The sequence below is a fragment of the Bubalus kerabau genome, chromosome 4 (assembly GCF_029407905.1).
Source record: "Bubalus kerabau isolate K-KA32 ecotype Philippines breed swamp buffalo chromosome 4, PCC_UOA_SB_1v2, whole genome shotgun sequence".
Lineage (NCBI taxonomy): Eukaryota > Metazoa > Chordata > Mammalia > Artiodactyla > Bovidae > Bubalus > Bubalus kerabau.
The window spans coordinates 140,423,133-140,437,651 of record NC_073627.1 but is presented as its reverse complement, the minus strand read 5'-3'; the positions used below and the strand labels follow the sequence as shown (position 1 = coordinate 140,437,651).

Below are 14,519 nucleotides of genomic sequence, written 5' to 3'. Positions count from 1 at the left end.
AAAAAAGTCCACAAAAGATATGAAAAAGTCAACAAAATCAATAATCAGAATATGAATTCACTATGGGTAGAAATAAATAACAGGAAAATCTGAAATAGATTTCAAAATAAGTATGTTTAGTGTCTTCAGAGAGAGAAATGAAGGTATAATATCTACAAATAAGAACAAAATTATGAAATGGAAAAAGAACACGTGGATTTTTAAAAGTAAAATCATTAAGTTGAAAAATACAGTTGTCAATAAATTCAGTAACAGGATAATCTCTTTATAGGGCATAATTAAACGAAGAATTAATAAATTGAAATAAAGCACAAAAATATTTTCTCTAAATACACATAGAGAAATAGAGAAATTTTAGAATGAACTGTTGAAAGATAATATGTTGAGAATTCTCAACTTCCATCAAACAGTTGTGTAAGGAGAATCCGAGATACAGACGGAGAAGCAACATTCAAAAAAAAAAACAAAACCCAACTGTTGATAGTTTTCCAGCAATGAAGAGAGACATGAGTCCCTGGATTATAAGTATGTACCAATATTGAGCAAAGGGTTTCCCTGGGGGCTCAGCTGGCAAAGAATCTGCCTGCAATGCGGGAAACCTGGGTTCGATCTCTGGGTTGGGAACATCCCCTGGAGAAGGGAAAAGAATACCTACTCCAGTATTCTGGCCTGGAGAATTCCATGGACTCTATAGTTCATGGGGTCACAAAGAGTTGGACACAACTGAGTGACTTTCACTTCAATACTGAGCAAAACAAAGAAAATAAAACCAGTGAAACTGGAGCATCCAAAAATAAAATTTCTAAGAATATAAATGTCAAAAGTGAACCTTTACAACTCCAGAAAAAAAATGTGTGGATGAATGTCTTTCTGGCCTTGTGGCAGGGTAGGATTTCTTAAATAATACACTGAAAGCACCAGCTTTAAAAAGAAAAGGTTGATAGATTCAACTACATTAAGACTGTTAAAACTTCTGCTCAGAAAAAGACACTTCAAAAAAATACTTATACAACCAACAAAACATTCCAAACAAGAATATATTTTTAAATTTCTACACATCAATAGGAAACAAATAAACAACTCAATAAGGGGAAAATGGTTTTCTGAATTTCATCAAAGGGGAAATCATATGGCTAATAAAGAAGGGAAGAGATGTTCAACCCTTGCTGTAACCAGGGAAATGCAAACTAAGACAAACTGAGATGCTGTTTTTTACTAAGCTGATTTGGAAAAACTAAAGAAATCTGATTACATTGAGTTTTTGGCAAAAGTATGTATCAATGGTATCCCCATGTGCAATTTTGAAGAGTGTGTGCAGTTTTGAAGAGTATAAAAAAGTAAAGTGAAAATGTTAGTCACTCAGTTGTGTCTGACTCTTTGAAACCCCATGGACTGCCAGGCTCCTCTGTCCACAGGATTCTCCAGGCAAGAATATTGGAGTCGGCAGCCATTCTTTGCTCCAGGAGATTTTTCCAACCCAGGGATCGAACCTGGGTCTCCTGCATTGCAGGCAGATTCTTTACCATCTAAGCCACCAGGGAAGCCCGAATTCCAAGGCTAGAATTTATCAAACTATAATAAGAAAGATGCTAAAGCTTTGGCTATAGGGCTGTTTATCACAGAGTCATCTGTAACTATGAAATATTCAAAACAAGATAAATGTCCAACAATATATTGTTTCCTGATACATGGATATGAAAGAAGATGAACAACCATCAAAACTTATATTCTATTATGAAAAAGAAAAACTTATGTTCTATTAAGAATACTTAATTACACAGAAAATATTCAGAGTATATTAAGAGAAAGAAAGCAAATTAAAGATGGTATTGTCCCACGTGCTGTATGCTCAGTCCCTTAGTCATGTCTGACTCTTTTGTGACCCCATGGATTGTAGCCCACCAGGCTCCTCTGTCCATGGAATTTTCCAGGCAAGAATACTGGAGTAGGTTGCCATTTCCTCCTCCAGGGGATCTTTTGGCCCAGGGATCAAACCTGCGTCTCCTGTATGGGCAGGCAGGTTTTTTACCACTGAACCACCAGGGAAGCCCATTGTCCCACAGTTAGGAAAAAGAGCCCCTAAGAATATATACCAATATATTAACAGATTTATACCATGAAAGGAAGTTATAGGTGATTTTAGTTTTTCCTTCATGCTTTCTGCACTTCACAAATTTTCTAGAATGAACACGTATTTATTTTGTAATCAGAAATATGTAATAGATGTTAGTTCTATAGATTACACTGGAGCAGTGGAAATATAAATGTATTTTCCTTTTACATACACTTCCATCCATGTATTCACATTTAAATATATTCAGGGAAATGTAGTATCAGGAGGCATTAATAATTTATATGTAGTGAGCCTGGAGAAGTAATATAAGCATTTCACTTGGCTTCTGTTTTTACTGTCTACTCTACTAATTGGCACAGAAGTTCTACATGGGACCAACAGCCACAAACTCCAAGATATGGCTCAATTAGCCCAAACATTCATGGTCCTTTAGACTAGCTGATTTCTTGGCCTGATTTCTCTTGAACACATGCTTCATTCAGTGTTGGCACGCTCAGATAGTTATTAGGACTTGCTGAAATGTATACAAACTGTGGAAAATTCTTAAAGAGATGGGAATACTAGACCATCTGACCTACCTCTTGAGAAATCTGTATGCAGGTCAGGAAGCAACAGTTAGAACTGGACATGGAACAACAGACTGGTTCCAAATAGGAAAAGGAGTACGTCAAGGCTGTATATTGTCACCCTGCTTATTTAACTTATATGCACAGTACATCATGAGAAATGCTGGGCTGGAAGAAGCACAAGCTGGAATCAAGATTGCTGGGAGAAATATCAATAACCTCAGATATGCAGATGAAACCACCCTTATGGCAGAAAGTGAAGAGGAACTAAAGAGCCTCTTGATGAAAGTGAAAGAGGAGAGTGAAAAAGTGGGCTTAAAACTCAACATTCAGAAAACTAAGTTCATGGCATCTAGTCCCATCACTTCATGGCAAATAGATGGGGAAACAGTAGAAACAGTGAGAGACTATTTTTCTGGGCTCCAAAATCACTGCAGATGGTGATTGCAGCTATGAAATTAAAAGATGCTTGCTCCTTGGAAGAAAAGCTATGACCAACCTACACAGCATATTAAAAAGCAGAGACATTACTTTACCAACAAAGGTCCATCTAGTCAAGGCTGTGGTTTTACCAGTGCTCATGTATGGATGTGAGAGTTGGACTATAAAGAAAGCTGAGCGCTGAAGAATTGATGTTTTTGAACTGTGGTGTTGGAGAAGACTCTTGAGAGTCCCTTGGACTGCAAGGAGATCCAACCAGTCCATCCTAAAGGAAATCAGTCCTGAATGTTCATTGGAAGGACTGATGCTGAAGCTGAAACTCCAATACTTTGGCCACCTGATGCAAAGAACTGACTCATTTGAAAAGACCCTGATAAAAGTGGGAGGAAACAGGGATGACAATGAATGAGATGGTTGGATGGCATCACCAACTCAATGGACATGAGCTTGAGTAAACTCTGGAAGTTGGTGATGGACAGGGAGGCCTTGTGTGCTGTTGACCATGGGGTTGCAAAGGGTTGGTCATGACTGAGTGACTGAACTGACTGATATATATAAAAGTAATGGAGGAAAAGTCATTCTCAACTACTTCATCTATTCATTCCTTCTGCTGCTGCTGCCGCTGCTGCTAAGTCACTTCAGTCGTGTCCGACTCTGTGCGACCCCAGAGACAGTAGCCCATCAGGCTCCCCCATCCCTGGGATTTTCCAGGCAAGAACATTGGAGTTGGTTGCCATTTCCTTCTCCAATGCGTGAAAATGAAAAGTGAAAGTGAAGTCGCTCAGTTGTGTCTGACTCATAGCGACCCCATGGACTGCAGCCTACCAGGCTCCTCCGTCCATGGGATTTTCCAGGCAAGAGTACTGGAGTGGGGAGCCATTGCCTTCTCTGATTCATTCCTTCTAGTCTTCAGTTATTCATTCATCCCTGTTTTATTGTTTCATTTTATAATAATTTATTCAGCATTTATTATATATGATATGATGGGCTTGGAACATGGAAGCATTGAAAATAAGTGAAACACAATTTCTACCCTCTTAAAGCTTTAACTCTCCTAGGTGTCATAAAACATATGAGTGACTAGCTACACCACAAGTAAGAAGGCAATTTATATAATCAGTATATATAACAAGATTGATACATACTCAGAGGTACAAGTCTTTCTGCCTACGTAATTGTAGAAATAATTCTAATTGTATAAAATGCTATTTGAGTTGAGTCTTAAAGCATGGATGGGTTTCTGACCAGTAGAATGGTGAAGGACATTACATTCCAGATGGAAGGAACGGCTCAGTAGGTGGGGCTGTCTGGTGCATGCCCAGGAGATGAATAGCAGATGTTTGGGAAAACCAGAGGGTGTGAGATCACTTTGGAAAGCTAAGCCATGGCCAGATTGTGGAGGACCTTAAATTCCAGGACAGAGTATTTGATACAGATTTGGTCTACAGTGACAAACTCTAGAAGGTTTTTGAACAAGGAAGTCATGTCATGATCAAACTGTGTTTCAGGAAGTTTACTCTGGCATCAGCAACTGGGATTTCAAACTCAACGTGCTTAAAATTGCATTAGTAATTCTTACTTTTCTTTTCTTTCTTCCTCCTCTTCCACATTCTCTTCCTTCTCCATTCCCTGTCTAACAACCACCATCTCTGTAGTAGCTAAAATTTCAAGTTAGGGGTAACCCTTGTACTTACCCACAAATAACATCCAATAAATCACCAAATTTCACACCCACCATATATGAGACACTATGTCTGGCACTGTGCTAAGCTCTTGGCGATACAATGGTAAAGTTTATTGCCTTCTTGTAAGATTAATTTTTATTGGAGTTTAGTTGCTTTACAATGTTGTATTAGTTTCTTCTGTATAGCAAAATGAATCAGCCATACATATATTAATACATATATCCCCTCCCTTTGGGGGATATGTGTATTATATAGCAATCAGCAATCAGTTTTGTTTTTTTTTAATAGAGTATAGCTGCTTCACAATGGTGTGTTTATTTCTACATACAGCAAAGTAAATCAGCTATGCTGCTGCTGCTGCTGCGTCGCCTCAGTCGTGTCCGACTCTGTGCAACCCCATAGACGGCAGCCCACCAGGCTCCCCTGTCCCTGGGATTCTCCAGGCAAGAACGCTGGAGTGGGTTGCCATTTCCTTCTCCAATGCATGAAAGTGAAACGGGAAAGTGAAGTCGTTCAGTTGTGTCCGACTCTTAGCGACCCCATGGACTGCAGCCCACCAGGCTCCTCCGCCCATGGGATTTTCCAGGCAAGAGTACTGGAGTGGGGTGCCATTGCCTTCTCCAATACATATACATAAATCCTCTCATTTCTGGATTTCCTTCCCATTCAGGTCCCTACATTAAGTACAGTTCCCATGCTACACTGTATTTTCTCCTTAGTTGTCTTTTTTATACACAGTATCAATAGTGCATATGTATCAATCCCAATCTCCCAGTTCCTCCCACCCACCCCCTTCCCCCCTTGGTATCCATACATTTGTCCTCTAAGTCTATGTCTATACTTCTGTTTTGCAAATAAAATTATCTTTAAATGGTGGGCTTCAAGTGTAGACTTAGTGATCTAAAAGTGATTGAAATGACAAGGCTAGAGTTCTGTTAGAATGAGGGCAAGATGTGAAGATGTAGATTAAAATTTCCATGTAGAAATGATAGTTTAGGTCAGGGGATTATATATGAGATTAGCCTGGAAGTGAATATACAGAAAGAAGAAAAGATGGCCAAGAACTACATTTATGTAGTGAGCAAGAGGAAGCAAAATCATGTCTAGAGAAGTAACCGGAAAAATAAAACAAGAAATAGGTTTGCGTACAGTCAAACTGAGAGAAGAACTTCAGGAAAAGGAAAAGCAGACACAATGTGAGATACTCCCAAAAGTTCAAGGTGAACAAGGAAATAGTAAAAGTTTATTTGATGTGCAACTAGGCGGGCATTGACTGTCATGTGCTAAGAGAGCAGTTTCTCTATAGTGACAGTTGCGGAAGTCTTGTTTAAGGAGACAAAATGATGAATATGAGGAAGCAGAAGAGCCACATGTTATAAAATAGACAGCTAGTGGGAAGCTGCTGTATAGCACAGGGAGCCCAGCTTGGTCCTCTGCGATGACCTAGAGGGGTGGGGTGGGGATGGTAAGAAGGCTCAAGAGAGAGAGGATAAATGAATACATATAGCTGATTCACTCTGTTGTACAGCAGAAATGAACACAACACTGCAAAACAATTATGCTCCAATAATAAAATAAAAAGAAGAGCCACAATGTATGTAAAGTTGGTGGTGTTCTTTCTAATATAACTTGTTAAAAAAATTATGGCTTCCTATGAATTTGATTGGAATTCATTAAGTGCTCCCAAATTACATCTGTAATTTTTGAGAGTCCTCTCTGTATTTAGGCACTGTTGGGCTCCTTGGGGACAAAGCTCTTATGGTTCGTCAAAGTCCTTTGCCAAGGCCAGAGGGTCTTCAAGGCATCATTTTAAATTGTACTCTTAAAAAACTATCTTATAGCCACACCCATAGTTCGATCTTTACCCAATTTCCTACTTTAAGATTTTTTTCCTGGGAAAGACTTAGGGTAAGAAATACTTTCATTTTCTAAGTTTCATTTCCAAGTTAACTTTACTTTCCACTACTGAGCCTAATTTTCCATTAGATATCCTAATTTCTCCTTGAAAGCCAAGCAGTTCTTTCCTCAGTTCATTTATCACTCCAGGTATCTTATATACAGCTAAAAATTGGCAACAATACTTTCCACATTCTGCCTGGAAATCTCCTTGTTCATTGCCATAAGTTAATTAAATATATTTCTAACTTTTAAATTGCTACAGGTATGAAGTTTGGGCTTCCTTGGTGGTCCAGATGGTAAAGAATCTGCCTGCAGTGCAGGAGAGCTGGGTTTGATCCCTGGGCCGGGAAGATCTCCTAGAGGAGAGCATGGCAACCCACTCAACTATTCTTGCCTGGAGAATTCCATGGACAGAGGAGTCTGGTGGGCTACAGTCTATGGGGCCACAAAAAGTTGGACATGACTGAGAACCTAATACTTTCATGAAGTTTGCCAGTCTTTCCAACATTACCTAATGTGAATCTTTCTCCAGCCTCCAACAGAACTTTCCTGTGATGGCTCAGTCTTCATTATCTGTTCCTTCCTGTATCCCTTCGGCTTGCATCTTCCATCTGATCCCCAAGCTACTGGCGCATGGTTAAGGTTTTTGTTAACCACCCCCATGTAGCAATTTTTCTTTCATTTAGCCTTTGCTGTATTACAAAACACACCAAACAGTTCATGGCTTAAAAAGTTCATTTATTCTTTCTCACAATTGCATGGTTTGTCTAAGCATCTCCTCTTTGGTCTGGGATTATTCATGAGGCTTGATTCAGCTGGAGGGTTGACTGGGCTGGAAGGTTCAAGATGTCCTCAATCATATGTGTGGAAGTTGGCTCTGCTACTTGCAAACATCACTTCTGCCACATTCTCTTGGCCCAAACAAGTCACAAGACCAGGGTTTATTCAAGGGGCTGAGAAAAAGGCTCTTTCTCTGAAAGTGAGGAATGGCAAAGTCACACTGCAAAGGGGTAGACATATTAGCATGAGAGGAAAACAGCCAACCACATTTTGAAAAACAATTTTGAATTTTGCTGAAGTCCTATTTATTTTTATCCCTGGTAAATGCTTTTTGTGTTAATTCAAAAATATTTTGCCTGTCTCAAGACCAAAGTTTTTTTTCTAGAAGTTTTATAAGTTTCATTTTTATGTTTAGGTTCTATGAACTACCTTGAATTAATTTTTGTGCACTGTGTGAAGAAGTGATTGAAGTTAGATTTTTTTCATATGGTATCCAATTGATCCAACACAGTTTGTTGAAAAGACTGTCCTTCCCTCATTCAATTAACCTGTCAACTTTGTCAGAAATCAAATTGCCTGTATGTGTGTAGACCTACTTCCTGACTCTCTATTCATTTCCACTGATCTATTTATCTGTCCTCCTGCCAATACCACACTGTCTTGATTATTGGAGTTCTATAGTAGGTCTTAAAATCAGGTACAGTAAATTTTGGAACTGATTTTTCAAATTTGTTTTGGCATGGGGCTTCCCTGGTGGTTCAGACAATAAAGAATCTGCTTGCAATGAGGGAGACCTGGCTTTAATCCCTGGGTCAGGAAGATCCCCAGGAGAAGGGATTGTCTACCCACTCCAGTATTCTTTCCTGGAGAACTCCAAGGACAGAAGAGCCTGGTGGGCTACAGTCCACAGGGCCACAAAAAGTTAGACACAACTGAGTGACTTAAAAAAAAACAAAAAAAACAAAACCAAAAAACTAGTAGGTCTTAAAATCAGGTAGGGTAAATCTCAGAACTTTTTTCCTCAAAGATGTTTTGACATGTTTAGATTTTTACATCTTCATATAAATTTCAGGTTCAGATTGTCTACTTCTACATAAAAATATTGTTAAGACTTCAGTAGAAGTATGCTAAATCTGTACAAGCAATTTGGAAAGGTTTGAAATTGTAACAAAACTGAACCTCCCAATCTACAAATGAATCTACCCATTCAGTTAGGCTTCTTTTTATTTCTCTCTGCAAATTTCTTTGTTGTTGTTGTTGTTTTTGTTTTCAAAAAGGAGGTCTTGCACCCTCTTCATTAAATTTATTCCTAAGTATTTTGTGTTTTCTTCCATGCTATTGAAAGTGATTTTTAAAATATTTTATCTTCCAATATGAAAAAGACAATTTTGATATATTGCATTTGTATCCTGAGAACGTGATAAACTTTTTAACTATATTTATTTTATATAGCTTTTTAAGAATTTTCTACACAGTTTATTTTCTTCATGCTGCTACTGCTGCTAAGTCGCTTCAGTCGTGTCCGACTCTGTGCGATGCCATAGACAGCAGCCCACCAGGCTCCCCCGTCCCTGGGATCCTCCAGGCAAGAACACTGGAGTGGGTTGCCATTTCCTTCTCCAATGCATGAAAGTGAAACATGAAAGTGAAGTCGCTCAGTGGTGTCTGACTCTTCGCGACCCCATGGACCACAGCCTACCAGGCTCCTCCATTCATGGGAATTTCCAAGCAAGAGTACTGGAGTGGGGTGCCTTTGCCTTCTCCATTTTCTTCATAAACAAATAAATACAGTTTTATCTCTCCTGTTCTAATGCACATGCTGTTTATTTCTATTTCATTCTTCATGCATTGGCTATGACCTCCAGAACAATTTTGAAAAGAAGTACTTTTGAGCTATTTCAATTCCTGAAAGATGATGCTGTGAAAGTGCTGCACTCAATATGCCAGAAAATTTGGAAAACTCAGAAGTGGCCACAGGCCTAGAAAAGGTCCATTTTCTTTCCAATCCCAAAGAAAGGCAATGCCAAAGAATGCTCAAACTACCACACAATTGCACTCATCTCACATGCTAGTAAATTAATGCTCAACATTCTCCAAGCCAGGCTTCAGCAATACGTGAACCATGAACTTCCAGATGTTCAAGCTGGATTTAGAAAAGGCAGAGGAACCAGAGATCAAATTGCCAACATCCACTGGATCATGGAAAAAGCAAGAGAGTTCCAGAAAAACATCTACTGCTTTATTGACTATGCCAAAGCCTTTGAGTGTGTGGATCACAATAAACTGTAGGAAATTCTGAAAGAGATGGGAATACCAGAACACCTGACCTGCCTCTTGAGAAACCTATATGCAGGTCAACAGTTAGAACTGGACATGGAACAACAGACTGGTTCCAAATAGGAAAAGGAGTACGTCAAGGCTGTATATTGTCACCCTGCTTATTTAACTTATATGCACAGTACATCATGAGAAATGCTGGGCTGGAAGAAGCACAAGCTGGAATCAAGATTGCCAGGAGAAATATCAATAACCTCAGATATGCAGATGACACCATCATTATGGTAGAAAGTGAAGAGGAACTAAAGAGCCTCTTGATGAAAGTGAAAGAGGAGAGTGAAAAAGTTGGCTTAAAGCTCAACATTCAGAAAACTAAGTTCATGGCCTCTGGTCCCATCACTTCATGGCAAATAGATGGGGAAACAGTGGAAACAGTGGCAAACTTTATTTTTTTGGGTTCCAAACTCACTGCAGATGGTGATTGCAGCCATGAAATTAAAAAATGCTTACTCCTTGGAAGAAAAGTTATGACCAACCTAGATAGCATATTCAAAAGCAGAGACGTTACTTTGCCAACAAAGGTCCATCTAGTCAAGGCTATGGTTTTTCCAGTGGTCATGTATGGATGTGAGAGTTGGACTGTGAAGAAGGCTGAGCATCAAAGAATTGATGCTTTTGAACTGTGGTGTTGGAGAAGACTCTTGAGAGTCCCTTGGACTGCAAGGAGATCCAACCAGTCCATTCTAAAGGAGATCAGTCCTGGGTGTTCTTTGGAAGGACTGATGCCAAAGCTGAAACTCCAATACTTCGGCCACCTCATGCGAAGAGTTGTCTCATTGGAAAAGACTCTGATGCTGGGAGGGATTGGGGGCAGGAGGAGAAGGGGACAACAGAGGATGAGATGGCTGGATGGCATCACTGACTCGATGGACATGAGTTTGGGTGAACTCCGGGAGTTGGTGATGTACAGGGAGGCCTGGCATGCTGCAATTCATGGGGTCACAAAGAGTCGGACACGACTGAGTGACTGAACTGACTGACTGACTGAGGTCATACATCCTGGCTTTGTTCCCAATCTGAGGAGATAAAAACCTTCAGTACAACATCAAGTGTGTGTTAACCATACCAATCAATCCTAAAGGAAATCAACCCTGAATACTCATTGGAAGGACTGATGCTGAAGCTGAAACTCCAATACTTTGGCCACCTGATGCGAAGAGCTGACTCATTGGAAAAGACTCTGATGCTGGGAAAGATTGAAGGCAAAAGGAGAAGTGGATAGCAGAGGATGAGATGGTTAGATAGCATCACCAGCTCAATGGACATGAATCTGAGCAAACTCCAGGAGAAAGTGAAGACAGGAGACTGGCATGCTGCAGTCCATGGGGTCGCAAAGTTGGATACAACTTAGTGACTGAACAACAACAATAACAGGGTTTTCATAGATTTCATAGGTGCCCTTGATCAGATTGAGAACATTTATTTCCCTCTCTAGATTTCTGAGAGCGTTTATCATGGATGGGTGCATTTCTCCATGAATTTAAATTATTACATAATTCTCTCCTATATTCTGCTAACGTGGTATATTGTATTATCAATAGAATTTTTAAACGGTTGAACCCTGTTGAACCCAACTAATATTTGTGAGGTCATTCCCACTGTTTTACAATGCATTAGCACTTTTATATATTAATAGATTAGACTTGCTAACATTTTTTAAAGGATTTGTCCATCCACAGTCATGCGGCACATTGGTCTGCAATTTTCTTTCTTGTGCCTTGTTTGGATTTGATATGAAGATAATCCTGGACTCAATAAATGAGTTCTGCCCTCTATTTTCGGAAAGAGCTTGATATTATATTTCTCAAGTGTTTATAGAATTTTCCAGAGAAACCATCTGTCCCTGAAGCTTCTTTGTAGAACATTCTGATTCTAAACAATTTATATACATATATTTTCAAATCACTTTTATTTACAATCTTAAAAGAGGATATTTGTTATAAACATCCTTGGTGTCTTTTATAAACCACTATGGATATACTATTTTATCTAAATCTTTTTTTTAAAATATAAATTTATTTATTTTAATTAGAGGCTAATTACTTTACAATATTATATTGGTTTTGCCATACATCAACATGAATCCACCACGGGTGTACACGTGTTCCCCATCCTGAACCCCCTTCTCACCTCCCTCCCTGCACCATCCCTCTGGGTCATTCCAGTGCACCAGCCCCAAGCGTCCTGCATCATGTGTCATGATGTCATGTGTCATGCATCAAACCTGGACTGGCGATTTGTTTCACATATGATTTTATACATATTTCAATGCCATTCTCCCAAATCATCCCACCCTTGCCCTCTCCTACAGAGTCCAAAAGACTGTTCTATACATCTGTGTCTCTTGCTGTCTCGCATACAGGATTATCATTAACAATTTATAAATTTAAGTCATCACAATTTTTAACACATACTTGCATACAGTATCCTTTTATTTTGAAATTTGAGGGTCTGTAAATCTATCCCATTTTAAAAATTCCTGGTATTTTTCTAAGGTTTCCCTGATGGCTCAGTAGCAATGAATAAACCTGCCAATACAGGAGACACAGGCTTGATCCCTTGATCCCACATGTCACGGGGCAATTAAGACCATGTGCCACAATTATTGAGCCTATGTTCTAGAGCCTGGGAACCATGACCACTGAAGCCCACGAGCCCTAGACCACGTGCTCCATGCAACAAGAGAAGCCACTGCAGTGAGAAGCCCACTCACTGCAGCTAGAAAGTAGTCCCCACTTGCCGCAACTAGAGAAAAGCCCACGGAGCAATGAAGACCCAGCACAGTCAACATTCAATTTTCCTTTTAAAATTCCTGGTACTGTTCTCTTTTTTTCATCAGTCTAGATAAAAGCCTATCAATTTTATCAATTTATTTCTAAAAAGGCAACTTTGTATTATGTATTTACTTTATTATTTTTTCCCACTTTATTTATATGTTTTCATCTCAATTGCTTTTTTCTACTTATTTTGAATTTGATTTGTTTCTTTTTATCCAATTACTCATGGCAGAGGATTAGGTAATTGATTTTTATCTCATTCATCTCTAACATGAGTATGTATTTAGGCTATAGGGCTTCCCTGGTGGCTCAGTGGTCAAGAATCCGCCTGCAACACAGGAAACACAGGCTCCATCCCTAGATTGGGAAGAGCCCCTGGAGAAAGAAATGGCAAGCCACTCCAGTCTTTGCTTGGAAAATCCCATGAACAGAGGAACCTAGTGGGCTACAGCCCATGTCATGGGCTTGAAAGAGTCACATACAACTTGGTGACTAATCCATCAGCATTCAGGCTGTATATTTCCCTTCAGAATTATTTTAGTAGCATTCCACATATTTTGATATATTTTCATTATTATTTCATTCACAATATTTTCTAATTTGTTTTAATTTTTTCTTTTAAAAACAGATTTTAAGGATTTATGAAATGAAGTGTTTCATTTTTCAAATTTTGATGAATTTTCTAGATAGCTTTTTGTCATGGATTTCTAGTTTAATTATGTCATGTTCTAGAAACACCCTGCATAATTAATTCATAAAAATGTAATAGACATTATGGCCCTGTATATGTTCTATTATTGAGAATTCCATATACACTTGAAAAAGAATGTATATTATGTGGTTACTGGATATAATAATCTATAAATTTCAATTAGACCAAGATGGTTGATATTGTTCAAATTTCCCATACCCTCACTGATATTTTTCCTACTTGTTCTAGCAATTACTGATAGATATTAAAATATTAATTTAACTATAATTGTAACATTTTCAATTTTTTCTATTAGTTCTGTCAATTTTCATTTCTGTTTTAAAACTTTGTTATAAAGTGTGTACATACTAGGATTGTTATGTCTTTTTTCCTCCTATGGTGAGAAGTTTTTAATTTTTATCAAGATTATAATATGACAAAATATAAAGATAAGCATGTTTTTGTTATCTTTCAAACATACTATAAAAGTTAACGATATTATATAAACAAAACTTTAAATACCATATATAGTATTATGTAGATAAAGAGATGAATTAAAAAATGAACAGATGAATAGACACATAACATTAGCATGTGTGTGTGTGTTAGTCGCTCAGTTGTGTTCAACTCTTTGCAACCCCACAGACTGTGGCCTGCCAGGCTTCTCTGTCTATGGGATTCTCCAGGGAAGAATACTGGAGTGGATTGCCATTCCCTTCTCCAGAGGAACTTCCCAACCCAGGGATCAAATTCTGGTCTCCTGCATTGCAGGCAGGTTCTTTACCATTTGAGCTACAGGGACGTCCTAAAAGGATTGGCAGTGATGGGATTCAAACCCATGCCCCCAAAGAGACTGGAGCCTTAATCCAGCACCTTAGACCTCTCAGCCACACCACCACTAGCATGATGTCTTTAGAAACAAACATTTAACATGAATAACATTAAATAGATGAGCTCTTAATTAATTTACTTCAACACATTCCATGACTAACAGAAAAAAAATGGCTGAACTAATAAGACTGTGATATAGTGTATTAATCAATGAAACAGTGTATCATTTTGTTGTTGTTCATTGTTCAGTCGCTCAGTCATGTCTGACTCTTTGTGACCCCATGGACTGCAGCAGGCCAGGCTTCCCTGTCCTTCACCATTTCCAGGAGCTCGCTCAAACTCATATCCATTGAGTTTTTGGTGATGCCACCCAACTATCTCATCCTCTGTCATCTCTTTCTCCTCCTGCCTTCTATCTTTCCCAGCATCAGGGTCTTT

General features: G+C 38.8%; 1 long non-coding RNA gene and 1 other non-coding gene across 3 annotated transcripts in view; both read right to left on the bottom strand.

Annotated features, from left to right (window-relative positions):
* Positions 1 to 7,395: 7,395 nt before the first annotated feature.
* The window catches only part of LOC129651658 (uncharacterized), a 34,125-nt gene continuing 27,001 nt past the window's right edge, over positions 7,396 to 14,519 (bottom strand). For both annotated transcript variants that reach the window (XR_008714260.1, XR_008714261.1), the window contains one exon: positions 7,396 to 7,665. This is a non-coding gene — a long non-coding RNA (uncharacterized LOC129651658). The remainder of the gene's footprint in view (positions 7,666 to 14,519) is intronic.
* TRNAL-AAG (transfer RNA leucine (anticodon AAG)) lies at positions 14,066 to 14,147 on the bottom strand. The gene has a single exon. It is a non-coding gene; the product is annotated as a tRNA-Leu (tRNA).